Below are 26,702 nucleotides of genomic sequence, written 5' to 3'. Positions count from 1 at the left end.
TGTTTCTGCTTTGCCTTGAGCCCAGCAAAGCACTTCTTTTGTTTCCTAGGAATGGGGACGGGGAGTTTTGGGAGATACACTGGCCTGTCCACCAGATGGAGTTGTGAGGGTGTTTGAGAAGCCCCAGGGTCACGGGAGGGCCAGGAGGGGGGTCCTGGCTTTCTGCTCCTAGCAGCTAAGGCCTTGGCCTCTCCAGCCTCTCTCTCTATCCAGCCTGAAGCTGGGACTCAACACAAGTGAGCTGGCTTTGAGTGGGGAGGGGGCTGGGGAGTGCAGACTGGGGGGCGGCGGGAGGCCTGCTCACTGTGTGGCACCCCTGTCCCGGTGGGCTGGGCGAGGCCAGGGTGCGGTGGAGGGGGGACGAGGGCCTCTGCGAGTATGAGTATGGTCGGGGCCTTCGGCACTGCCCCAGCCGTCGCGGGCCGGCAGACTCCCTGTGCCCCTCCTCAGGCAGCGCAGAGGGGAGACTTGTATCAGGAGCGTTCTCAGAAACTGAACTGTGCTCAGGAAGCAAACAGCTCCCCAGTGTGTGGGCAAAAGCTGCCCGCGCAGACAGCGTCTGACCTCGCCATGGCCGTGCAGCCCTGCCCTGCTCACGCCCAGAGGCCATGGGACCGACGCCCGAGCCAGAGCCGGGAGCATCTCACCCGGCAGCGGCCCCTTTTCTGGGCTCGCCCCCAGCTGCTCAGCGGGAGCTCAACCCTACTGCCTGGAAACAGACCTGGAGACCCTCAGGCCCTGAAGCCGTGAGCTGGCTGCATCCAGATTCCAGGATCTCCGTACCTTGCTGGGTCTCAGGTTCTCTTGGGGCAGCGCAGAACCAAACCCAGACGGACCATGGGTGGACCTCAGCCGGGGTCACCCTGTGCTCCGGTGAGAACAGACCCGAGGTTTGTGTGCTGCGTCTGGGAGACACGGAGGTGCTCCCTGATCCCCTCAACTCCCCGGGCCCATCTGCTCTGGAGGGTCGAGGGGCAGCAGGCACAGCCAGCCCTGGGGGTACAGCTCTCGGCAGGGGTGTGTGGGCAGCTCCTCCGCCCTGGCACCCCGCAGCTGGAGCCGGGCCACCAGGGCCGAGAGCTTCGAGACTGTGGTTGGTGGGCAGGGAAGACCTCCGGTTAACACTGTGAGTTCAGGAGATTCAACATGGCTCTGTTGGAGGGCAGTTTCTTGCCCCCACCCCTCTGCAGGGAGCATCTGCCCCAGGAGGGCCATGTGCCTGGGGTGAAAGGTTAGGCAGAGAGGGAGAGGTCGCAGCTTTGAGTCACTTGCCATAGTGGGCTTCTCCAGGCTACAGCCATGCTAACAAACGCTGAGTCACACATGGACCACATGGCTCACAGCCATACTAAAAATGCTGAGTCATGTGTGGCCTTTAGGGTGTCTTTGGATATCAACTAGGGAGGGTGTGACTTGACCTCTCCCCGTGGAGACCCCCACCTGCCTGTACCAAGGGTGGACTTGTGGAGGGCTTCACACCGAGCTCACGGCTCCAGGGTCCCTGGGCTGCCACGAGGGACTGGGTGGCTGGAGCTGTGGAGTCAGGCGAGCTGCAGAGGCCACAGGCCAGTGTGGTCCTGGGCTCAGCTTCACTCTCCCCACGGGCCGCGCCGACCCCAGCCTCCCACCCCTATCCTGGCGTGGACTCCCTGCCCCTGGAGGCCGGGATTCGGGGCCTGACCGTGCTGCAGGGCCTTCATGGCTGCACAGGGAATTTGGGCCACAGCGTAAACAAGTCGAGTTCCTGGAAAGAACGAACAGCCCTGGGCCAGGCCCGCCGAGCCGCGGGAGGGAGGGGCAGCGCTGCAGCACACGCGTGTCCCTGGGGCGCCCTCGGTGCGCCGCGCCGCTCGGGGGCCTGTCTTTCCTGAGGGCACGACTGTGGCTGCTTCACCAAAATTAATGTTAAGTGTCTGGTTGGTTCGGAACTTTCCTAGAACCTTTCTAACCCTAAAGAGGTTATTTTGGGAAAAGAATGTCCTTCTTTAACGCTGAAAGAAAACAAAAGTGTGATTCTTGCAGTTCTGGTAGATTTGCCAATCCGCTGCAATTTCCTTGACCCCAGAGACAGCAGGCTGTGCTCCCACAGCAGGGCCTGACCACATCCTCCCGGGGCGCCCTGCCGCCTGCGGGCCCGGAGTCCACACCGCGCTCACAGAGGCCCCCACGGCTCCCCCGAGTTCTGCTGCACTCACAGGATCACTCTGCCACCCTCCCGTGAGTTCTGCGGTCCTGTCTGGGGCGGGCCCTAGCAGGGGTCCCAGGCCAAGGAGCCCCTGCTTGTCCCGGGTTCCTGGCTCGCCCTGCCCCTCCGGTCCATCACCCGCTTTGTGCCGCTCTCTGCCCTGGGTCCCTGTGGGATGTCCTCCCTGGGCTCCTGGGCCCAGCGGCTTCTGATTGTCTGGGTCCAGCAGCAGAGGCGACTTGGCCAGCCTGAGGCCCAGGGGGAGAGAGCTCAGGTTTTGCTTCTCCAGTGCGCACGCTCTGGGGATAAGTGTCCCGGCAGCGGTGTGGTTTCTGTCACTCCTCCTGCCCAGTGAGCTTCCTTCAGTCTCTCTGTTTGCCTCTGTGGCCGGGGCCTGACCGATCACCTCTTTCCCTTGGCCTCTGTGCACAGCACAGCCCCTGGGCACTGCTCAGAGCTCGAAACCCCACACCCAGCTCTCATCCCTGCCTCTCCCAAGGGCCTGGTGGGGGACGTTGTTGGGCCGGGTGTCGTCAAGGCCACGGTCAGGCAGAGTGTGGGGCCTCCTCCCAGCTGCAGGGGCCCAGTGGGAGTGAAGAGTAGGGACAAGGTCAGCCAGGCGCATGGGAGGCCACATGGACGTACAGATGACGGCCAGAGCTGCACAGCGTGGAGCCCAGGGTGCCCCTTGCAGGCTTTCCGCCGCTCCCGGGCCCCTGGTCAGCACACTGCCTGCTGTCCCCGCAGGCTGACGCCCTCATCTGTCACTGTTCTGTTGCTGTGAGCTGAAAGCACTCCTCGTGCATCCCACACTTCTGCGTTGGACGCCCAGGGGGGCTCACAGGACAAAATCGAGCACTGGCCCGGTGGGATCGCATCTGGAGGTCCCGGGGGGCTGTGCCTCTAAGCCAAGGCTGCAGGACTGCAGGCCCATTTCCCTGCTGGCCACTGTCCCTTGCTGGCCGCCCCCTGGGCCTCTCAGGCCCTCATCCTGAAGCCAGCAGCAGCACACACAGCCCTTCCCAGGCCTCTGAAACTCATGCGTCTGCCGCCTGCCGGCTTCCACACTCTGCGATGATACCGGCCCCACTCTGCAGCCCCTCTTTTGCTTCAAATCATCGCAGGCACAGCTCTTGGGTCCAGAGGTCGCCACTGTGACCGGAAAGCCTTCTCAGACCCTGCTGGGGTGCAGGAGCTGCGTCACTTGGCTTTGTGCCTTCTGTTGCTTAGCAGGCACTCAGCAGACGTTTGTTGGAAGAGAGGAAGTTGGGGGGAGGCCTCAGGGACACTGTGGCAGGCAGGGTGGAGGGAGCTGGCTCACTCTTTTGTCTGCCACCGAGGTTCGGGGTGGGTGGGAGAAGCCCAGCTGCTTTCAGATTTCAGGAGCAGGGTCAGATCTCCTTCTTTTTACAAAGATTTACTTTACTGATTTAAGGTAGAGTTACAGAGAGACAGAGCTTCCGTCCGCTGGTTCTCTCTCCAAATGGCCGCAACAACCAGGGCTGGGCCGATTGGAAGCCAGGAGCCAGGAGCTTCATCTGGGCCTCCCACGCAGGTGCAGGGTCCCAAGCACTCAGGCCATCGTCCGATGCTTTCCCAGGCGCATGAGCTGGGAGCTGGAGTGGAAGCGGAGCAGCCAGGACTCAAACCGGCAGCCATGTTGGGATGCTGGCGCTGGAAGCTACACCACAGCACTGGCCCCTGGATTTCTGCTCTGCTGCGCCCACCAAGTGTGCTCCTGCCAGCGCAGCTGCCTCTCTCTCCAGGGACGGGTGTGGCCGCACCACCTCCAGCATGGCCCGACCAGACCCAGCTGAGTGCAGTTTTAAAAGGGACATGTGCGTGGGGTCAAGCATGGAGCTAAACAAAGAAACAAGGTGGAAGCCGGCCCTGCCGGCCCCTCACCTGCCCCAGCTCCTCTCCAGAGAAAAGCCGTGGGGCCTGCCCTTGAGCCGGGTCACCACCTGCGTGTCCTGTGTGACTGGTGTTCAGCCGGGCCTCAGTTCTGGGAAGATAATTTTCTTTTCTGTGAACTGCAAAGCCAATTTAGGAACATTTAGCAAAACTGCTTCAAGCAGAGTTCGTCAGGACAAGGGCAGATGGGACAGATTCCCCCAGCAGCTGCGCCCGTGCTTCCTCCTGCCCAGGGGAAGGCAGGAAAGAGCCCGTTCAGAGAGAGGTCGCTGCTCCCCAGCAGGCCCCACGTCTGCTGAGGGCGACCACCTCTGCTGGCACACACAGCGTGAGCAGAGGCGCGGTGGGGCTGCGAGGCTCTCCCTGCTGTGCGCTCTGGGCTCCCATGGCCCCCTGCGCCTTCACCCTCTCAGCACCTGACGCTCCTCTAGGTGTCACATCAGCATGAAGCCGAAAGCGTGTCTGCAGAAGTGGGGGCACTGCACACTCGTCCCAGCACACACTTGGGGAACTAAGGGGAAACCAGTGGGTGTGGGGGCTCTGTACCCACTCCCGGCTTCAGCCTGGCCCAGCCATGGCTGTTCCAGCCACTTGGGGAATGACCTCTCTCTTGGTAACTCTGCACTTCAAATAAATCAAATAGATCTTTTTAAAAACTATTTTATTTATTTGAAAGACAGAGCCACAGAGAGAGGTAGAGACAGAGAGAGGTCTTCCATCTGCTGGTTCACTCCCCAGATGGCTGCAACAGCTGGAGCTGCACTGATCCAAAGCCAGGAGCCAGGAGCTTCCTCCAGGTCTCCCACGGGGGTGCAGGGGTCCAAGGACTTGGGCCATCTTCTGCTGCTTCCCTAGGCCATAGCAGAGAGCTGGTTTGGAAGTGGAGCAGCCGGGACTCGAACCAGCACTATGGTTTATTCTTAATAAACCTGTTTTAAATTTCCAACCTCGAGGGTTTCTCCTGGACCTTTGTTGTTGATCCATCAGTATTTCCCGTTTGCTCCCTTCCTGGACCTGTGAGAGGTCACCTGCCACTGCATCCACTGGAGCTGATTCATCTTGGCAAAGCTGCCTGCTGTGGTCACGGAAACGCAGAGGGCACTGAGGACAGTGGCAGGGACTCCGTACATCTCTCCCTTTCCAAGGAAATGGAGACGCTGTGTTGATGCAGGTACTGCTAGAACCACCAAGTCAGGGAGAGGAACAAACCCAGCATCTCGAACACCCAGAGCGTCAGTAACCACCTGACCTCAGCACGCACAGACCCCACACCTCAGCACCCACAGCCACCTGAGCTCAGCACCCACAGCCACCTGAGCTCAGCACCCACAGCCACCAGACAGCACTCACAGCCACCTGACCTCAGCACCCACAGCCACCAGACAGCACCCAGAGCCACCAGACAGCACCCACAGCCACCAGACAGCACCCACAGCCACCTGAGCTCAGCACCCACACCCACCAGACAGCACCCACAGCCACCAGACAGCACCCACAGCCACCTGAGCTCAGCACCCACACCCACCAGACAGCACCCACAGCCACCTGAGCTCAGCACCCACAGAGCCCACAACCACCAGACAGCACCCACAGCCACCAGACAGCACCCACAGCCACCCAACCACAGTGTGTGGCACACTGAGCCTCATGCAGGCAGCAGCTGCCCTGATGGACATCTGCCCCTGGACAAAGGCCAAACTGCTTGCTTCGCCCGCTCACAGCCTGACCTCGCCTGGCCTTGTCGATGCTGACCTGTGGCCCGAGTTCACGGCCGGCGCACAGGAAGGCAATCCTCACGCTTCTCGAGCTCCGCGTTGCGACCTGACAAGCCAGTTTTCACGAACGCTCGAGCGTGCTAGAAAGGAAGACTCACGGCTGTGTGTGACGTCGTCAGACAAAAGCTAGCCCAGCCGTGCCGATTTCCTCTTCTCGCATTTTCTGTCCGCTTCGTCTGCTCCTCCTTTGTGCTTTGAAATAGTGGATTTTTCATCTCATCATCCTTGTCATTTTGTTCCATGTTTTGAGGCTATGGTTCCAATGAACAGACTCTTAGCACATACCTAAAACTCCGATGTGACTCTCTTAACCCTTTACTAGAACACCTAGTTGTAATTTATTGTGCTTACTGATGTATTTGGCTTTATTATCACCACCTGACTGCTTGTCTGGCCTTCGCATCTGATTGTTAGGTCTATCTTTCTTGATTTCTTTTGTTCTCCTTTGCTTGGCTTGAAGCTACACAAGCTCTGTTTGTCACTTTTCCTAGCCATTGTACGTTCATCGCTACCTCAGGAAGCCTGCAGTTCACCGCGTGGGCATCTCCCTCCTGCACAAAACAGAGCTTGGGGTCCCTGGATGCCCGTCACCTGTGCCCCGCGCAGCTGCTCCTGTCCAGGTGGAATTCCACCCTCCGCTCTCACACTCAGAGCAGACCGCGCCAGCACCGCGGCACAGGTGACCCCACAGAGACGGTCTCCTCGCACCCTTCCTTCCTGCATGCCTCGGGCCGACCTGCCATCATTTTGCTTCTGGGTCAGGAGCTGGTGAGCATTTTCTTAGCAGTGTCTGCTAGTTGTGACGCTCTCATGCCTTTCCCTGCCCTCCCAGCAGGCCAGTGGCTGCGCGGGACATGGGATCCCAGTGCCTCCCTGTCTCCCGGCTGCACCGTGGCTGGCTGGAAGTCGGCCTGAGCCTCACCTCTCCCTGCAGGGCAGCCTCCCCGCCCAGCGCCCTCCGCACGCACTCTCCAAGGTGCTCCCAGTTGGATTTCTGGTCCTTCATCTCTTGATGCTCACTGGGCTCCTGAGGCCAAGCTCCATGCGTCTCACAGGTCTGCAGACGTCTCAGCCGCGCTGTCCTGGAAAACGACCTCAGCTTCCTCCCAGCACCGCGCTGTCTGCCTCACGCCCTCAGCATCTCCGTCTTCCGGTGCTGTCTTCGCTCCACGCTCCGGGGCAATCTGTCAGCTCGACGTTCCTTGGCTGTGCATTCCTCTTGCTGGCTAAGCTGCCCATCAGGTTATAAGATTCAGCACCAGGTTCTAGTCCTGATTCTGTCCCGGTTGCCCCTCTTCCAGGCCAGCTCTCTGCTGTGGCCTGGGAGTGCAGTGGAGGATGGCCCAAGTGCTTGGGCCCTGCACCCGCATGGGAGACCAGGAGAAGCACCTGGCTCCTGCCTTCGGATCAGCGTGGTGCACCGGCTGCAGCGGCCATTGGAAGGTGAACCAACAGCAAAGGAAGACCTTTCTCTCTGTCTCTCTCTCTCACTGTCCACTCTGCCTGTCAGAATAAAAGATTCAGCACCCATTTTTTGTTGCAGACATTTGGGGGTGTTTTCTAAATCCTCTTAGATAGAGTCTCTTGGTGCCTTACTTTTTGAGCTTCTGTTTTATGCTGTTTCTGAAAATTGCCCACAGGCGACGCCTCCTGGTCCACTCCTGCCCATTCCCGCTCAGAGCGCTGCCCTGCGCCCGTGCCTGCGCCTACGCCTGCGCCCGTGCCTTACACCACCCCCGGGATTTTGTGTGCAGCAAGTCTTCACGTGCCGAGAACCTGCAGGCAGAGTTTGGGTTCCGTTCCGCCAATCACCTGGCGTCGCTTTATTTCGTGGGCTTGAATTTAGACTGCAAACCCAGAGAAGTGGTGGCTTCGTGGAGAAGCCGCTGCCGCCGATGCCTCTCCCTGCTGGTGCTGACGGAGGGGGCCGCCAGGTGCCAGGTCCTCGGCTGCCCTTCAGGAAGGCGTTGTGGAGCAAGCTGGAGAGTGGGCAGTAGGGAAAGCGAGCACAGAGGCACAGAGCGGGGCTTGTGCAGGGAGTGGCCCGCTCTGGCCATGTGAAGTCTCTGTCTCACAGTCGGTGAGTGCATGCTGACGAAGGGGAGGGACCTGCTAGCAAGGGGAGGGATGTTGGTGGCTTTTCTGGGAAGTAGGCGGAGATTTCCTGGAATTCAGCTCCCGCCTACTGGCTCCTTCTGAGGTCTTCTGCTTGCTGTCATGGCGGCTGACTGGCAGGTGCATCACTTAGCATGCATGGATGGCCCCTAAACCAGCACCAGCCTGGTCCAGGCTGGGGCCTGTTGATCTTCAGAGCAAGTTGAACAGTCTCCTGTGGCCTTGGGATAACAGGAACTCCCTCTGAGGGGCTCAGCTGCCCCATCTCACGCTGTCCAGAGTGGCCAGGGTGGCGTCCTGGTCCCCAGGTGTCATGCTCCTTGCCCAGAGTTCTGTGCAGGTTGACCCCTTGCTGTTTCGCCAGGTCCCCACGGCTGTCCCTGAAGCCATCCAGGAGAAGCCTTACTGTCCCAGGCATCCCCAGACGCTCCGGGGCAGTGAGCTTCCTCGCTGCCTTCCCACGGCCAGCTCGTTGTCTTGCACCGTGCTGACGAGTTAAGATCTCAGAAAACTGCTTCCGTTGGGAAGCCCGACGAGGTGTCTGATCCACTGAGCTGCTAGAGATGGGGAGCATTAGATGAAGGTGGCACACACTTGACACCTGCGATTCTTTGTCCGTTGTTCTTGTCCTCAGATGCCTTCTACTTAAAGGACCCAGAAACATGGCAATAAATCCGTAATTACTGCAGATCAAATGCCAACGCGTCTCCCACTGGAGGGGGTGCTGCAGCCCCTCACAGTTGGAGCCCTGAGGGGGAAGTGAGGCGGCTGTGCGCCCCACAGGAGCCTCTGCTGGGCCAGGCTGTGCAAGCTTGGGGTTCCCGGCCGGGGAGGAGGGGCTGTGATTTCCACTCCTGGTGCAGTCGAGATGGGGGCGCTGCTGGGAGCAGCGCTGCCACTCTACGTTTATTTCCAGTCCTCGTCCAGACGTCGAGGGGAAGGGGCCGTCCAGGCCACAGCAGCTGCGGCCGTTGGAATCTGTGGTTCTGCTTGGGGCTCAGGAAGCACAGCGTGCTGGCCCACCAGGGACCTGGGCACAGGCTCACACGGGCCCTGCAGCCTCTCCTCTGTGTGGGTGGGGGCTTTGTAGGCAATTGGGAAATTGCCCCCCCCCCCAGACCCATGAACCACAGCACCGGATGGGTGACCCTTACATGCTCACCTCCTCCCGGACTAGAAGCCTGCGGGTGGAGAGTCAGAGGCCAACTGGGGAGCAGAGGAAGCGCAGGAAGGAAAATCCAAAGGGGGGTCCTCAGCTGGGTGGGGCGTGGGGCAGGGAGGAGGGCAAGAGGCCGGGGAAGGAGGGGTAGGGAAGCCACAGTGCGGCATCTCCCCACGTCCCTTCTGCACTTGGCACCTGCCACCAGGAGGTCAGCCAAGCCGGCTGCCCCTCCCTCCCAGGGTCCAGGGCCCCAGCTATGCCACGGCTCGCACCTGGTGTGGATCACTTGCCCTCTCTGGTAGCTGCGGCCAGGGGCATGTCCTGTTGGCCTCTCTTGGTTGAATCTGGGCAGGGGCCTGGGTGTCAGACCACTGGCTGCCGCAGCTCCAGACAGGAAGCAGTCTGCGACCTCCGGAGGTGCCGCTCACAGGAGCCACACAGAAGAACTGCGCGTCTCAGGCACCCAAGCAGGCTCTTGGCTGCTGAGGCGTCGTGGTGCCCAGGAGACTCGGCCCTCACCATTCGCACAGCACTGCTCGGCCCACGGCTGCTTCTAACGCAGCTGCGTCCTTGCCATCCTTGCTAGCTCCTCACGCCTTCTCGGTGGCTGGGGGCGGGGCTCCCTGAACCTCTTCTCCCACCTGCGATGTGGGAGCCAAATGCAGAGGAAGAGGCTTGTGGCGAGCAGGCGCTCAGCCTGCGGGAGGCAGTGGCGATGGCTAAAGGGTCCTGGGTCCCTGCGCCTGCACTGCTCACACTCAGGCAGGTACACTGGGCCGAGCACCTGAGGTCAGTACCGGTTCCAGAGAGTGTCAGGCGTGCACTGGAGGCGACACAGCACCACCCACGTGCTCCTGCGCTGGGCCTCCCAGCGGCTCTCAGCTGTGAGTGTGGGACGTGGGCACGGCAGCGGCCGCAGTGGCAGCACGGGCACGGGGCTCTGTGCCCGTCCCAGGCCCCGGGCAGAGCTGTGCAACGCATTCCTGGGCTGCGTGCGGAATTCCCTTCCTGTCCTGCAGAAGTACGCAGGCCGGACCACTGAGGCTGGAGACCTCCCTAGGGGCCGGGCCTTCTGCGGGAAGCACTCAGCCGTGCCCTGCTGACCTCTCAGCACGCGAGTGACGGGGCCACACTGCCACCCCCAGAGCTCTCCACTTACCCATCACCAGGCTCTTTCTAGAGGAGCAAAACAAGAATCCCGGCACTGGGAAGAGGCTGCTTCACCACCCCCCCAGGGTCATTAGTCACTCCCAAACCCACAGCTTGGACAGCAAATCTCTGGGCACCTGGAAGAGCTCGGGGCTGCCTGTGCCTGGAGGTGCAGGTGGGAATCTGCACCTCCCCACCTCTGGCCCCAGGGTCTGTCTTCCTGAGCCAGCAGACGCTGTGTGTGGGCCAGCGGCTGGCAACCTGGGGGGTGTGGGAGCAGGTGGGAGAGACACAAGCCAAAAGCCCCAAGGATGGAGATGTGAGTTGGGCTGCTGGGAGTGGAGCCTGGAGCAGGCAGGCTTGGCGGAACTGGCATGGCCTGGTTCCTGGGGCAGGCACCAGTCTCCCGGTTTTGCTGTCGTGTTCTAAAGAGGTCAGGAACTCTGAGTGGACAAAACTCTTGCCGAGGCCGCAAGACTCCCAGAGCTGGACTTGCAGGGCACAGAGAGATGGCAGCTGAGGCCGCAGAGGCGGACACTGGGCACCTCCGCAGAGCCCCCACAAAGCTCCCAGGGAGCTCGCCGTGGCTGGGCTGGGCTGTCCGGGGTCTCAGGGAGAGGGGTCCACAGCGAGAGGGGTCCGCTCATGTCATACAGAGAGGCAAGGTTGAGTCAGAGTCTGGGCTGCAGCCCCTGTCCACCGGCTCCACTGGCTGCTCCAGCAATCAGGCCATCCACAGCCCGTGGCCCAGGGCAGGAGCTGCGGGAAGAGAAAGTCGACACCTCCTGAAACTTGGCTGTGTGTGTGCGTGTCCGATGTCATGGTCAGACTGGCTCCTTCCTGCAGGCTGCAGCCACACAGCTCAAAGCCCAGTGCTTGCTTCCTGTCGTCGTGGACCTGTGTCTCTTCACTCCATTTTCACCCTCTGCAACTCGGGCAGGGAGCACAGTCCTACACCCTTTTGTCCTAATGTGGGTTAGCATAAATGAGTTCGCCTTCGGAGGGGGTGGCCTGGCTGCTCCTGCCCCAGGGCCCCTGCTCAAAATGTTCTTGGCACAGCCTGCTGAATGAGCGTTGGCCGTGCAGTTCTGCCACGCCCCAAACCAGAAGACATTCAAGTGGGGTGGGGGGAAAGTGCCCTACAAATGGGAAAAGCAAACAGACGGGGGAGCTCGCAGGTGCACTGCTCCCTGAGCCCAGCGTCTGCACAGCTGCAGAGCCACTCCCTGGGGCTGGGGTCTGGCTTCCAGGACAGCAACCAGGCTGGGGAAAAGAGGACCCTCTCCGCCACGGTGCGGAGGCTGCGGAGCCAGCTGGCTCCTCCTGGATTCGTGAAGTGCGGTGCACAGGGGTAGCCTCAGCCTGGCTCCTTGGGTCTCCTCCTGGCGTCCTGGCTTCTGCGCCCTGCAGCCCAGTATCTCGCACACAGCTCAAGCACTGACCCAAACTGTGATCTGAGCATCCCAGGAGGACACAAGAAACGGGAAAGGGTGTTTCCTGCAGAGGTTCTGGTGCGGGGCTCACAGCCCTCCACCCAAAGCGGCCAGCCACGGCTCTGCAGTGCATGGGTGCTGGCGGCCGCCAGGCTCCCGGCGGGCAGGGCAGGGGAGAGCAGGAGGCGACCAGCGAGGGCACCAGGACGCAGGAGTGGAGGTGCGCATGCCCTCTGGCTTTCCCACTTGCACAGAACGGCCATTCTTGTAAGGAGAAAAAGTCCCATTCCAAGTAAAGCCAGGACATGCCATCATCCAGCACAGGCACATGGCACGCGGGTCCTGCCACAGACAGCCCTGGAGCTGCCAGGCAGGCAGGACCCGGGAGAGGAGAGGTCAGTCAGGAGCTGGGGGACTCTGAGAAGAACCTGACTTTGGACACGGCCATGGGGCCACAGTGCTGGGGACCAGAGAAAGCTGACCTTGCAGGTCTGCAAACCCAGAGCCTCTGCGTTCTCTACAGCTGTGGGCGACAGGGCAGGGAGGGGGGGCCTGGGCGGGTGGCCTGTCACTCCCAGTGCTTGTCGGCGCTGCAGGTCCTACCCACCTGAGGTTGTGACGAGGACCCAACAAGAAACTCCCTGGAGCCCACCACACACTAGAACCTCTGCACAGAATGCGCACTGCGCACTGCTGTGACCCGGGGCTGTGGGGTGGCACAGCCGGTCTGGGGAGCTCGCGCCCTGCCCTGTTTGCCAGGTGCCAGCAGGCCCGCCCCCTTCAGAGGCTGCTGGGTTCTGAGAATGCTGGGGGGGGGGGTCTTTCCAATTTCCAGCCACCAGGCTGCAGCTCCCGGGGTGAGGGTCTATTCCTAAATCCAACCAAACCCAGGCCGATGCTCTTCCCCAAGAACAAGTGCCCCCCCCCCCCAGGGTCTTCCTCCAGGGGTCCTCGCTGACCTGGATAGGGAGAGGACAGGGGTGACAGCTGCTCACTCCCAGCGAGCAGCAGGTGCTGGGGACTAATCACAGCCGCCCCGCCTCAGTTCCCCTGTTCAGCGAGCCCCTCTGAGACCGCCATCGACCCATTCCTCCGTGCCTAATGGAGGCCACCAGCTGCCGGCGACCCAGCCAGAGCCCAGGCCGCAGCAGGGCAGCAGCAGGGGCGTTTCCGGCACTACTGCAGGTCTGGGGAGCATCTGGCCCTCGGGCCAGGAGGCTGAGGCCGGCCAGGGAGCGGTGACCACGCGAGCGTGGGCCGCCCAGGGGGGCCGCGAGCACCACAGTGGCGGGCAGGCGGAGGTGCGGTCCGACGGCCAAAGGCGCGCGAGGCTGAGTCCACCGGCCACAGCGCGTGGCCGACCCAGTCGGGGCGGAGCCGCGGGGGCGGGCGCAGGGCGGGTCCGGGCGCGAGGCGGGGCCAGGTGCCAGGCGGACACCCCCACCCCGCCCCCTCCTGCTTGTCAAAAGGCAGCCGCGGAGCGAAGGCTCCGGGACCGCGAGTCGCGAGCCCACCGGACGGACAGGTGGGACCCGGGAGCGGCGGGGCGGGGGTCCAGGCGTCTGGGCGTCGGCGCTCCGCGTCTGAGCGCAGTGCCGGCTCCGGAGCCTGTCTCAGGGCATACTTGGCACCGAGCTGCGGGCTCCGGGACCCTCAGACCTGACGCAGGGGGACTGCAGGGCTGGGGAGTCGCAGGCGGCGGGCGGTGCGGCGGTGCGGCGGTGCGGGAGCGGGAGTGGGGCCCCGGCCGTGCGCGCGGACCTGGAGGGTCCCGGTGCCGCCTCTCTCGCGGTCTGCGGAGCCCACGTGTGGTCACCTGCGATAGTAGATCTAGGTCTTCCAAGTATTTTTCTTTTCGGGACTTCTCTTTAAGTACCCTCAGTGGGTTCCGGTGCGTTTGGTTTGTTTTCGCGAGCGCCTGTCCGCAGACGTCCAGGAGAGCTCCGGGCAGGCGTCCGAGCCCCGGAGGCTCAGGGCGGAGCTTCGGTCTGGGCAGTGAGGGGAGCCGGGGTGAGGAGCGGCAGAGGGAGGGTCTGGGACTGGGGGCGGCGGATAGCTGCTCCTTCTCCCTCCCGGGTCTGCCCCAGCGGCCGGGAGCCGCGGCCCGCCTTCCTCACCACCTCCTCCTCCATGCGCCAGTGAGTCAGCCTCCTGTCTGTGCTCAGAGCAGCCAGAGGGGCCGCAGCCCTGGCAGGCAGCTGGGCAGGCATGTCCCGAACACCGCAGAAGCGCTGGGCAGAGTTCAGTCCTGCTCCAGCCCTCTGCTGCCGGCCAGGGGGTGGGAGGGGGCCAGCTACAGCTAGCCTGGGGCTGGCTGTGGGCTGGTTCCAGAAGGGGTTCGTGGTGAAAGATGTGGCTTTGTGTAAATTCACATCTCAGCCCTCTGCGAGGGTGGGCAGTCGCGTCCCGCCCCATGGTGTCTCTGCCAGGGAGGTGGGAGCCCGGCCGGGGTGGGGGTGGGTCTTCTGCACCCTGGGCTCTGGACTCTGTGAGCTCAGCGCCGCATGCAGGGGCCCAGCCTCGGCCCCTCGCTGTCCAGCCGCCGAGCCAGAAGGTAGTGAGACTGCAGCTTTATCCAGAGAGGCTCCCCAGCAGAAGCCGGGGCCCAGAGCCCACGGCTGCCACTTAGGGCCTTCCTTTGAGCTGCTGGAGAATGACCTGGGAGGCCAGCCGGGCACAGCGCTGACCGAAAGTGCGGGAAGCTCAGCGTTCCCGGGCTGTGCGCTGACCGGGGTCAGGGTTTGGGCTCTGTCCGGCCCTGATCAGCTGCGACCTGCCGAGCTGGAGGAGAGATGGGAGAGAGACGCAGCCGCCAGGCCCCTCTCCTCCGCCCGTGTGCCCAGGCTGCTGTGGAGGGCCTGCGTGGTGTTTGGGAGCCCCGGTCGCTTGTACTCACGGCTCTCCGAGTGGTGCCACTCTGGTCTCCTCTGCACTCGGCTCCAGAGGAAGCTCCAACAGGACTGCCTCAGCTCCTCCCAGGGAGAGAGCAGGTGTCTAGCCTCCGGCCCAGGGGAGGAAGGCCTGGACCAGGTGATTATCCTAGATGGGGAGAGAGTCCAGGCCGAGACCGGCCCCCGGAACTCCTGCTGCTCCATTGCTGGGCAGAGACCGACGGGGCCCGGCTTCCCATGGTCCCTGTATGAGCCGGTTTGGGAAGTGAGGACAGGCGGTGGCCGTGGGCTGGCCCCCGCTGCTCTCCATCTGTGGCTGAACCAGGACCTTCGTCCATTTGTGCTCTGCTCTCTGTACCTGTTCCCCGTGCTGCCGCCCTACTATACTGGGTGTGCTGGAGTGACTGTGATTTAGCCTCCAAACCGGGACACTTTTGAGACTGGAAGCGGCGCTATGTGCTGGTTCAGCCAGGACAAGGGACACCAACTGGACTGCGCGGGCCCTCCCCGTGGGGGCCGAGTGCTGCAGGCTGCTCGCGGGAGTCACAGCCAGCCCCATGCTGTCGCTGGGGTGGCACAGGCCCCAGGGGTGACTTACCTTCACCCTGGGCTAGCGCCCCACTTGTACCTCACACAGGGACAGAGGCCTGCGGCTCCTCTTCTGCCCTGGGGATTCGGGGGACGGCGGGGCCAGCCCCACGCTTCCTGTTTCCCTGCTCAGCATCTGCAGCCTCTGCGTTTTCTCAGCACGGCTTTCCAGACCTCTGCGCTGTGCCGTCCCACAAGAAGGCAGGCTGCGTGCAGGTTAACACCCAGGAAGGGAAGGGCCGCAAACCTTGGCCTTGTGGATAGAGGACACAGGTCGCTGTAATCAGGCTCTGGGGCAGTGGTGCCCAAGGTGGAGACCAGCGCCACGGGGAGGCTGCCTGGACTCTCTGGCCTGCTGTGACCACTGGGGAAGTGGTACAGGGTGAGGGCGTGTGGAGGGGAGACTGCCCTCCCTGTGCGTCCTCGTGGTCAGGGAAGGCTCCCTGGAGAGTCCCCAGACATGCGGGGTGCAAGCAACTGCGGCATGGGGTGTGGGGGCGCGTCAAGACCTCCTGGGAAGTCCCACCTTTAAAGCGGGGGAGGAGGGGGCGGGCAGGCTGGCCGAGACTGGCGGCGTGGGCCGCTCTGAGAGTCTGCGTGTGTCATGCCTTACAAACCTGCCCAGCCGGTCCCGTGCCAAGGAATAGGCCCGGCAGTGTTCCCAGAGCAAGGCGCCACAGTGCATCCCTGCTGCCCAGGGAGAGCCCCGGTTCTGACAGGCGTGTGGGCAGCTGCACCAGCGGGAAAGTGGATTGGGCAGCACCAGCGGCACATCCCACACAGCCGCTCCCTCTCACGGCCTTCTGACCACAAGGCGAAGCTTTGCGTGTGTGCATGGGTGGCAGTCCAGGCCTGGTGGGTGCCCGTGAGCCCAGCGTGTGCCACCTGCTTGGCCCTGGACGCAGGCTCATGGAGTGCTCACCTGGTGCCAGGTGCTTGGCTGTGTGCATGGGGAGAGTGCCCTCCAGACCTGTGAGAGACAGGAGCCCTGCTGCCGGTGTTTCACAGAGGGGCACAGCGAGGCTCAAGGCGTGTGTCGGACGCCCAGGCCCGCACTTGGCTTCTGGGGAGCTCCGAGCGCCCTGCCTTCGCCGAGCACTGGTGCCGTGCCTGGTACATTCCAAACCCGCGGGGAAGGTCTGTGAGTGGCACAGTGGGCGGACTGAGGAGTCTGAACAAGTCAACCGGGAGCCCGCTCAGGTACGCAGAGGTTGCTCTGGGGACAGTGGCCCCTCGGGACTCCTTCCACCCACACCCTGGCCCCTCGGGCCTCTCTGGCATCCTGGGCACAGTGTTAGGTTAAAATCACCAAACAAGATCCTGAGAGAGGCAGCACCACACAGGGACTGCCTGGAGGCAGATGGCAAACTCTCTGCATTTCAAACAAACCACTTTGTTGAGAACCTACCATGTGCCAAGTGCTACTACCCCTTTGGGGCCCCTGGACCGAATCCAGCCCGGAGGGAGAGATGGCCCCTGGCCTCCCCGACAGCCGCCTGCATCCCCGTTTCTGCCTGCTGTGGTTCTACCAGCGTGTGTGTGGGGAGCTGGGCTGGCTGCCTGGGTCTGACTGTGGCGCTGTGGGTGCACCCAGGGTTCCTCACTGCCCAGCTGTGACCTTGGGCAAGTTTCCTAATCCCTCCGAATCTCAGTCTCCTTATCTGTTGATTGGGGGTAATAACAGCTCCTGTGTAGGATTGAGAGAGGATTAGTCAGGTACCTGGCACAATGCAGGCCCTGAAAACACATCCAACAGTCATCCGGATACCAGCCAAGAAGCTGCTACACACTGGGCACTGTTCAAGACTGGGCTCAGATATGGACCAGGAGCCTGCTATGTGCGGGGCAGTATTGAAGACTGGATCAGATATGGACCAGGAGCCTGCTATGTGCGGGGCAGTATTGAAGACTGGATTGGATATGGACCAGGAGCCTGCTGCACGCTGGGCAGTAGTCAAGGCTAAGAATTCACTTCAGACGTACTGGCCCTGAAAACCGCCGTTGCCAGGGTCCCCTTTGGAACTCAGAAATGGCTGTGCTGGCCCCTGCTAAACTCAGACGGGCTGGTTGGTCTCTCTTCTGCCCTCTGTGAGCTGAGTGGCTGGGGAGAGGCTCAGGCTCCCTGGGACTCCGTGTCTTCCATTCTACTGTTTCTGACGCCGCCTGGTGTCTCGTGCCCGCGGTCCGTGCTGCGCTGGGTGTAGGTTCAGGAGCATCAGCGCACTGGGCCCCCGCCTGGGAGCCGTGGGACACCGTAGCCCTGCCCCGCTCCTCTCCACATCAGCCCCTTCCTCACTCCCCATCCCAGGCAGAATCTGATGCTGTTGGTCGGTTTTGACTCGGGAATTTACAGACGTGTCAGCACGTTCCTGATGCACTTTTCCCGCTTTGTGCCATGCTTCCAGATTTCTGTGCCTGGATGTGCCTTGTGCGGGGTGTGTGCCGTGGTGTGGAGGTCCACGTGGAATCCATCCCAGGTGTGCATCCCGGGCCTAGCTGGTGGGCGTGCGGGCTGTTTGCAGTCTGGGCTGTGGTGATGTGGCGCGTGTCTGAGGCTTTCCCTAGGCGCCTGTGAAAGTTCACGCTCAGGACTGCGATGCGAGTGACAGTGTATGCTTGGGGGGAGGGGTCTGTACAGAAGCCACCCCTTGGGCAGCTGGTGACGGTGGCCATTGCTCCCTGTGCTTTCGATTACTTGATGCAGACTTCGTATCTAAAGCGAGAATGCTGCATTGGATGAGCCACCACAGCCCTACCCGCTGTAGTGACTGCTGACCGTGGCCGAGGGCCTGCGCCGGGACCCGCATGCGTGCCTGTCCGAGGTACCTGTCCCTGCTGCAGCCAGATTCTGGGGGTGGTGGGGGTCCTTCTTTCCCGGCTCCCAGCAGCAGTGGAGGGAAACAACACTTGGTCTGGCTTCTGTTCAGCCAAGAGCCCGTGTGCTGGCTGCTGGTTCTTCTCTCTGGGCTGGGACGGGTCATGGGTGCATAGGATCTGCCTGGAGAGCAGGACCTGGGAGTCGTGGGCCAGGCTGGGTGGGCTGGGGCCCACATCTGTCCAGGGTGTCCCCGCCATCTGAGGACGCTGAGGCGGAGGACTGTGTGCAGGGGGTACAGGCAGAGCGAGCCTCCGGTTCTGGACAAGGAACAGAACCCTCTCCAGGTTGGAGCTCCTCCCTGGGGACACTGAGGAAGGAGGGTCAGGCAGACAGATCAGTAGCCGCTGCCCACCTGCCAGCTGCCTCAGGGACAAATCTGGAGGTGAACTTGGCAGTCTCTGGCCAGCCAACCCCAGCTCTGCACTGTGCCAGCCGGTCTGCACCTGTCGGGTCCAGGGCAGGCAAGAGCCTCTCGCCTGGGCTTCCCCCTGGTCACCGGGCCCTGCTGGGCCCAGTGCTAGAGGGCCCCACCTGTTCTCCAGCACCAACCCCACCTAGTGGCTTTTTCTATATTGACCTTTGGCCCTGGTGAGGCTACTGTGCTACATGGTAGCTGAAAACCCAAACACAGATTATTTGGCCGAGATGCTGTGAAACGTTGGCCCACCCCAGGAGCTGGCAGCACCGTCCCAGTGTCCACAAGAGCCCCAGAGGCCCAGTTGTTTGCCCAAAGCCAGGGACTGAGTCTGAAGCAGACTCGGGTCCAGCTCTGAGCCCAGGGTGGGTGCCTGCTGGCCGGGGCTCCCTCTCCTGCTGGTCTGAGGCCAAGGGGGAGAAGCTGGGCAACACCTTCAGGGCAGAGTTCTTTGTTAGCAACGGCTGCTGCCAGGGCGGGCAGGTTCTGCTGCCCAGCCTCCCTGGCAAGCACACCCACGTGCTGGGTGCCATGCGAAGGAGTGGGGGAGGGGCCCCGCAGGGAAGATTCCACTGCCACGAACTGCGCTGGAGCCTGAGGCCTCTGTCAGATCACGTGTGTGGCCGGGGGCCGAGGTGTGGCAGCGAGCACAAGGAGGGGGCGTCTCTTGGGAAAGCCCCCAAGAGGCCAGCGACTGGAAGGAGATGCGAGCAGGGCCCGTGGGGGCGTCCCCAACGCCAAGCCCCCATGGGAGAACTCCCTGCTGCCCCACCTGCTGGGCTGTGAGGCGCATGGACATTTCCCAGAGGGAGTGTGGTATGTGTAGCCCCTGGCTGGAACGAGGGCCGTGACTCAGGCAAGCTGTCCCGGTCACTGTGCAACCCCATAGTGTCCAGCTCTGGTGCTCATGAGCAGATTTGCAGAGCTTGTGCCCACCCCAGTGTCCAGCTCTGGTACTCGGGGAGCAGTGCCCAGGCCTGTGCCCACCCCAGTGTCCAGCTCTGGTACTAGGGGAGCAGTGCCCAGGGCTGTACCCCCCCCAGTGTCCAGCTCTGGTACTAGGGGAGCAGTGCCCAGGGCTGTGCCCACCCCAGTGTCCAGCTCTGGTACTAGGGGAGCAGTGCTCAGGGCTGTACCCCCCCCAGTGTCCAGCTCTGGTACTAGGGGAGCAGTGCCCAGGCCTGTGCTCACCCCAGTGTCCAGCTCTGGTACTAGGGGAGCAGTGCCCAGGCCTGTGCCCACCCCAGTGTCTAGCTCTGGTACTAGGGGAGCAGTGCCCAGGCCTGTGCCCACCCCAGTGTCCAGCTCTGGTGCTAGGGGAGCAGTGCCCAGGCCTGTGCCCACCCCAGTGTCCAGCTCTGGTGCTAGGGGAGCAGTGCCCAGGGCTGTGCCCACCCAAGTGTCCAGCTCTGATACTAGGGGAGCATGTCCAGGGCCTGTGCCCACCCCAGTGTCCAGCTCTGGTACTAGGGGAGCAGTGCCCAGGGCTGTGCCCACCCCAGTGTCCAGCTCTGGTACTAGGGGAGCAGTGCCCAGGCCTGTGCCCACCCCAGTGTCCAGCTCTGGTACTAGGGGAGCAGTGCCCAGGCCTGTGCCCACCCCAGTGTCCAGCTCTGGTACTAGGGGAGCAGTGCCCAGGCCTGTGCCCACCCCAGTGTCCAGCTCTGGTACTAGGGGAACAGTGCCCAGGCCTGTGCCCACCCCAGTGTCCAGCTCTGGTACTAGGGGAGCAGTGCCCAGGCCTGTGCCCACCCCAGTGTCCAGCTCTGGTACTAGGGGAGCAGTGCCCAGGCCTGTGCCCACCCCAGTGTCCAGCTCTGGTACTAGGGGAGCAGTGCCCAGGCCTGTGCCCACCCCAGTGTCCAGCTCTGGTACTAGGGGAACAGTGCCCAGGCCTGTGCCTACCCCAGTGTCCAGCTCTGGTACTAGGGGAGCAGTGCCCAGGCCTGTGCCCACCCCAGTGTCCAGCTCTGGTACTAGGGGAGCAGTGCCCAGGGCTGTGCCCACCCCAGTGTCCAGCTCTGGTACTAGGGGAGCAGTGCCCAGGGCTGTGCCCACCCCAGTGTCCAGCTCTGGTACTAGGGGAGCAGTGCCCAGGGCTGTGCCCACCCCAGTGTCCAGCTCTGGTACTAGGGGAGCAGTGCCCAGGGCTGTGCCCACCCCAGTGTCCAGCTCTGGTACTAGGGGAGCAGTGCCCAGGGCTGTACCCACCCCAGTGTCCAGCTCTGGTGCTAGGGGAGCAGTGCCCAGGGCCTGTGCCCACCCCAGTGTCCAGCTCTGGTACTAGGGGAGCAGTGCCCAGGGCTGTACCCACCCCAGTGTCCAGCTCTGAGGCTAGGGGAGCATTGCCCAGTACCAGTACCAGCTGACATTTTTAGGGAGTGCATTGACTTCTCTGACACACCTTGCATGTTCTATCTCAGTGGACAAAACAGATGGTGTGGGTGTCCCTGTCTGTGGCTCGGTACTGTGGCAGTGCCCTGTCCCTGGCTCCCAAAGGCCTCCCCACCCTGTCTGCTGCCCCCCTGCACTTGAGGCTGGCTGACAGTAGTGGGTGGGGTGAGGGTGGGCATGGGGCCCTCGCAACTGATGGCTGAGGCCAGCCTCCTCCTCGTGCCCACCCCGAGGCCCACCCCGAGCTGCTGGGCGGAAAACAGCTCCCTGAGCAGGTTATTTTGCTCTCGGTTAAACTTCAATCCGGGCTACAGATGAGCCCAGCTGTGGGTGTTTTTCAGGCCAGGGGGTGCCCTGGGAGAAGTAGGGAGTGGTGAGGGGAGGGGCCTCACCCTGCTCACCTCGGAGCTGCTCTGTTGGGCTACTTCTCTGGGGCAGCCTGTGGAAACCCCCTTACCTGGTGCAGGGGCCCAGGTGGGCATCGGCAGATGCCAGGGCGGGGGCGGAGCCTGCTCCTGTGCAGACCCTGCCAGCTCCTCCTCACTGACAGCTGCTCTGGGATGAAGTCCATCCTGGCTTCACGCCTGGGTGGCAGAGGTGGCTGCCACGGGCAGGGCTGGGCCAGGGTTCTCCTGTGTTTCCTACGTTTCCTGGCCCTGGGGAGGATTCTCCAGATGACAGTATTTGGCCTGAAATGCTGACACGTGAACGTTGTCCCTGGCGATGGCTCGAGGGCGGGGTCAAGCTGTGCTGGGCGGGTCTTTGTGTCTCTGTCCCAGCTGCTGGGTTCCCCAGAGCGCCTTCCCCCACTCTCCCTTCCAGCTCAGGTCCTGCTGTTCTTACTCCAGGGCCTTGGCCGAGCTCCGGCCTGTCCCCCTGAGCCGTGACATAGAGGCTGCATTTTCTTTTCTCCACCGTGGTCAAGGCCGGTCAGGTCGGCTGAGAACCTGAACCAGATCTGCGAGTCTTCCACAAGTCTCCGTGGGTTTACTGGGGAAGCGGTTGAGGGGAGAGGGGTGTGCGTTCCCTGTGGCGTGGCTGGTGGGCTCCTGTCTCCCAGTGCCCTGGCGCTCCACGGGCCCGCCCCGCGCCACAGCTCACACTGCAACGTGAGCCCTGAAGCCTCCCTGGCCCCCATGGGGGCTTGAAGGGGCGAGGACAGAAGCCCAGACACAGCACAGCCCTCACCAGCTCTTCCGGGAGAGTCCTTGAGCTCAGAACGGGGGGCAGCCGGCTTGCCTTGCGGTGATGGTTGCCGTGAGTGAGGACCTCAGGGAAGTTGCAGGAACCCAGGCGAAGCGTCCACCCCTTACCACTACCCAGCTGGTGGGGTCCTACCTACCTTGGAGGACCCCGGGACCCTCAGCAGGGTCCCAGGGCAGGAGCCTGCTACAGGGCTTGACTGCCAGCTGTCGGGGGCCGGGGGCTGCGGGGCGGTGCTGCCCTAGCCCCAGGCAGGGGGACCGTGGGGCTCCTGAGCTTCCCCGGCTGTGCTGGCTCCTGCAGCACACATACTAAGACACCTCACCGGGTGGTGGGGACAGGACGAGCCCAGCGGAGGTGGTGAAGCTGACCGGGGGCCCTGGCCCTCTTCTCTGGAGAAGTCCAGCTTGTGGCTCGGCTGCTCTGTGTGTGTTGGCAGAGATTAGAACTGTCCATTTATGCCCACCGCAAGCAGCCAGCATTTTGGAAGCTATGGGGGTTGAGGTCGTCAGGTTCTCAGCTCAGCAAAAATGTGGCTTTCTGGGCAGTGCTTGGGTGGAGATTTTAGGGCTGAGAGCAAGCGTCCTGTCCCCGCCAGGGGTTCCCCAGTGAGTGCACTGGTAGCTGTTAGAGTTCCCGCAATGATGGCCGTGCCCAGCGTCCTTGTCTGTAGCCAAGGAAGCAGGGCAGTGGGTGCAGCTGGGCAGAGGCAGGGAGCCAAGGGCTTAGGGTTGGGATACAGACCTCTCTCCAGGCACAGCAGGGCCTGCAGCACCAGAGGATTGTGTGACTCAGGACTGATGAGGAAAAGGAGCCTGACCAGGGTGGCCAGGGTGCACAGACTGGATCGAGGACAGCGTCAGGCAGACCCTTAGCCTTGGGGAGCCCTGGGGCACGAGAGCCAGGCTCGGAAGAGGGGAGGAGGTTTTGCCAATTGTTCTGAAGCCATTTTAAAATTTTTTCTTCTGAGAGCAAAACAAAGACAGAGACAGAAACAGAGAGAGAGCTTCCCTCTACTCGTTCACTCCCCAAATGGCCACAATGGCCAGCACTAGGCCAGGCCAAAGCCAGAAGTCAGGAGCATCGTCCAGATTTCCCACGTGGGTTCAGGGGCCAAAGCACTTGTGCCATCCTGCACTGCCTTTCCCAGGCCATCAGCAAGGAGCTGGGTCCAAAGTGGAGCAGCCAGGACTTGAAGTGGTGCCCACACAGGATGCCGCAGTGGCAGGTAGCGGCCTTACCCTCTAGACCATAACGCCGGCCCCATTTGTTTGTTTACTTATTTAAGATACCCTGTTTAGCTGTCAGCTGCGCCAACAGTCACAGAGGTTGGGTCCCCCAGAGTGGGCGGGGCCTGCCCTCCCCCCACCTTGCTGTGTTCCCGTGGGCTGCCCCATTGTCCAGCTCTGTCGCCCAGTCACTGGGCAGGGAGCCTACATGTCCCAGCTTTCACCTGGAACAGGTACCTGTGGGAAGTGCCTCCATGCTAGTCTCCCAGGAAAACCCAGCCAGAGTGCAGAGGCCAGGTCGGCGTATGCCACGTCCTTCTAAAATATTCTCTGGCTGTCTTGGGTCCTTGTCCACACCTTTGGCTGTGGATGCTGGAGCTAGGGCCGCAGCTGGTCATTCGGAGTGCTGAGTGACCCTTGCTGCTGAATCTGTTCTCTGTGCTGGGTCTTCCCCCACAGACCACATCAGGGCCCCCAGCCCTCTCCAATGGCACCATGCACTCTCCCGGGTAGCTGCTGGGGCAGGCGTGGAGGGGGGGGAGCACTCGCCCTTGTGCGTGGCCTTGGACAGACCACTGCCCTCAGCGGCCCCCGTTTCTTCAGCTGGGAAGCCAGAGCACGGGCTACTGCTTAGGATGGGGCTGGTTGCTGGGCTCCGGCCACCGTCGGTGCCCTCGCTGCTGGCCTGCAGAGCAGTAATCAGCCCAGAGATCTTGTTGACAAAGCTGAGGGCAGAGTTTCCACTGGAAAAAAGCAGCTTGCAGGAATAATTGCTGCCGATAAGGAGTGGAAATCGATCTGAGCCAAGCACGTGTCTGCTGCCCCGACCCTGGGGCCTCCCTCCTCCTGGTGCTCGCCAGGGCACAAGGTGGCCTGCAGGTGGGAAAGTCTCAGTGAATGGAAGAACGGCGGACCTCCAGCCCCCGACACTTCCGCCACCTTCGGGGTCAGCTTTTCCTGGTGCTGCTGGGTTGCGGGTCACCCCGTGTGCCTGGCCAGCCAGGCGAGTGTTCCACGCCTGCCCAGGAAGTGGCCCTGGGAGCAGCTCCCAGCTGTCGACACGCCTCTTGGGATGAAGGCCATGGCAGCCTCCTTCCTCTCTGCCTGGGGCGCCTTGGGTCTAAAACACAGGTCAGGGCATCCTGCGGACTTCCCCTGCGCTCTGCGTAAGCACTGTGGAGGCTGTGGTTTCGGTGACGCTTTCCTGACGAATGTTGCACAACGCACAACGGTGGTGCTGCTGGTGCGGTGTGGTGGCCCCGCCAGTCCTTCCCCAGACTCGAGTGAGCGGCCTGGTCTGCTCGGCCTAGGTGGGGCCCAGAGCTGGCTGGGGGCCGCCATGGAGGCTGCATGTGATTGGGCCTGTGCGTGCCGGCGGGCTTGCCCGGAGTGGAGCGGCCCGAGAAGACTCCGGCACAGGCGGCAAACCCCTCGCGGAGGGCCTGGGAAGCTTGAGGCCTGGGGGTTCTGAGATGCCCGCTGGGCCTGGCGTGTGGGTGTGCTGGCCGCCATCCTCGATGCGTCTGACGCACATGTGTGTGTGGAGGGGGCTGGGGAGACAGGCGGGGAGGCATGGTCTAGACAGCACCCCCTGCCCGGGCGTTCACCCTGGAGGTGACACTGAGGCTGCCCTGGGCAGAGAAGGGAGTGCGCTGGGAGGATGGAGGAGAGAGAGCATTGCTGGCTGTGGCGCGCCGTGCTGTTACAGAGGGGCGGCGCGGGGAGCGTGCGCATGCGCCGTGGCCGCCACACGCAGGCCCCTCGGCGTGGAGCCCGCCGAGCATCTCCCTCTGAGAACAGAAGACCAAGAGAGCTTTGCTCTGCATTTCTTTCTAGCAGGGCTGGGAGCTTGCGGCCAGGTTCAATCAGGGGCCAGTTTGGGTCTCCCCGGGCAACCTGGAAAAGGGACGGGGCTGCCAGGCTCCTGCTGGTTCCCCCTGGAGACCTCAGCCTGTGGCGGCTCCCCTGGGCTCTCAGGGGTGTGGAGAAAGCTGAGAGGGGGACCCTGGGGGCTGCGTCCCTGGTCCTCCTCGGTCACAGCTTGAGCTTGCTCAGGGCTCCGAGGAGGGTCTGGCCCACGTGGTGCCGTGAGGCTGAGCCCGGGGGCTCTGCCCGGGACACGCAGCCCCCACCCACAGGCCGCTCCCAGGTGCGCTTTGCGAGGATGCGGCTGGGAGACGGCGGCACGTGTGTGGGAGGGGCGGCTGCGGTCTCGATGACTGGAAGGAAGTGGAGTTCTGTTTCTGCTAAGGCAAGGTCAGCACGGGGGTCAGTGCGGGGGGTGGGGCGCAGGCCTGGAGGAAGGAGCCCTGCCGGCAGGATCTGCTCCTCTGCCTCTCGTGGCTGACTGTGGGGTCAATGACGTGGCTGGCCAGCGCTGCCCGCCTCCTGCCTGGACGAGTGCGGAGCACCCCCCAGAGCCGTGCGCACAAAGACGCCGAGACCCCCGAGGGGAGGAGAGGGTGGGCTCTCCCAGGGAAAGCCACTGACTGGGAGAAGCCCAAGCAGGGGTGCACGTGGCCGGCGTGGCCCCGGGCTTTTGAGGATTGTCAGCCTCGGGCTGGGGGTGGGGAGAGGCGGAGGAGCAGAGGCTCCTAGCTGAGCTCCCGGGCCGATCGGCAGCGCCGGGCCTCGACTGCCCTTCCCTGGGAAGGGGTAGCAGCAGAGGGCTGGTACAGTGCAGGGTGGCCCGTGGGGAGAGGAGGCTCCCGGGCATGGCGCTCTGCGCCCGCTGAGTTGGGTTTTGTGTCTGTGGAGAGGTCCAGGGGCTCCTGTCCCAGGCACACTGTGGCTCCAGCCCAGGCCAGCACCTCCCTCCCACACTCAGCTGGGGGTTTGAGAGCCGCAGGTCGCCTTCGAAGGAGGCCGCTCCTCCCTCCTGGCAGCACGAGAGGGCGGAGGAGACCCCCCCAGCGGAGACCCAGTGACCTCCGCCAGGTCTCCAGCCCCTGCCCGGCGGTCTTGGGCCTGCTTGTTGGCCTCTGTGGAGGACTGGCGGGGACTCGGAGCAGTGTTAACGTGGTGTCTCCCCTTTCCCTGCAGATCCTGTGATCCCAGGACCCCGCTCGCCGCCTGCTGCTTCAGGTGCTGCCACGCCGGCTTTGCTGCTGAGGGCTGGGGTGGAGGGAGGGGCCTTGCCAAGCAGAAGTGCAGCTGAGACCCCCACAGGCACACGGGGCCAGGACCCCAGCGCCCATGTCTCCTCCTGTCCCTTGTAAGGGTTCGGATAGAGCTGGGAGAACAGGGAGCATCCCGAGGCGTCCTGGGGTCAGCCCCAAGCCTGGCTCCGGGCCCAGCAAGAGGCAGGCTTGCTGCTTCCTGAGAAGAGGTGCGGGCCACTCGGCGAAGGCTGGGTGCTCTGGCCAGGCACA

General features: G+C 63.0%; 1 protein-coding gene across 3 annotated transcripts in view; it reads left to right on the top strand.

Annotated features, from left to right (window-relative positions):
* The first annotated feature begins 13,142 nt into the window (after positions 1 to 13,142).
* Positions 13,143 to 26,702, top strand: part of VDR (vitamin D receptor) — a 39,901-nt gene continuing 26,341 nt past the window's right edge. Inside the window, exons 1-3 of one of the 3 annotated variants that reach the window (XM_051850428.2) lie at positions 17,643 to 17,689; positions 17,917 to 18,034; positions 26,374 to 26,415. The gene's annotated coding sequence lies outside the window, so the exon portion shown is untranslated. Of the gene's footprint in view, positions 13,259 to 17,642; positions 17,690 to 17,916; positions 18,035 to 26,373; positions 26,416 to 26,702 lie in introns of those variants that run through there. The other 2 variants (XM_051850427.2, XM_051850426.2) reach the window with 2 other exon arrangements.

Source organism: Oryctolagus cuniculus, chromosome 9, assembly GCF_964237555.1.
Source record: "Oryctolagus cuniculus chromosome 9, mOryCun1.1, whole genome shotgun sequence".
Classification (NCBI taxonomy): Eukaryota; Metazoa; Chordata; class Mammalia; order Lagomorpha; family Leporidae; genus Oryctolagus; species Oryctolagus cuniculus.
Note: the sequence above shows the minus strand (reverse complement) of the source record. Positions and strands in the feature narration are given on the sequence as shown.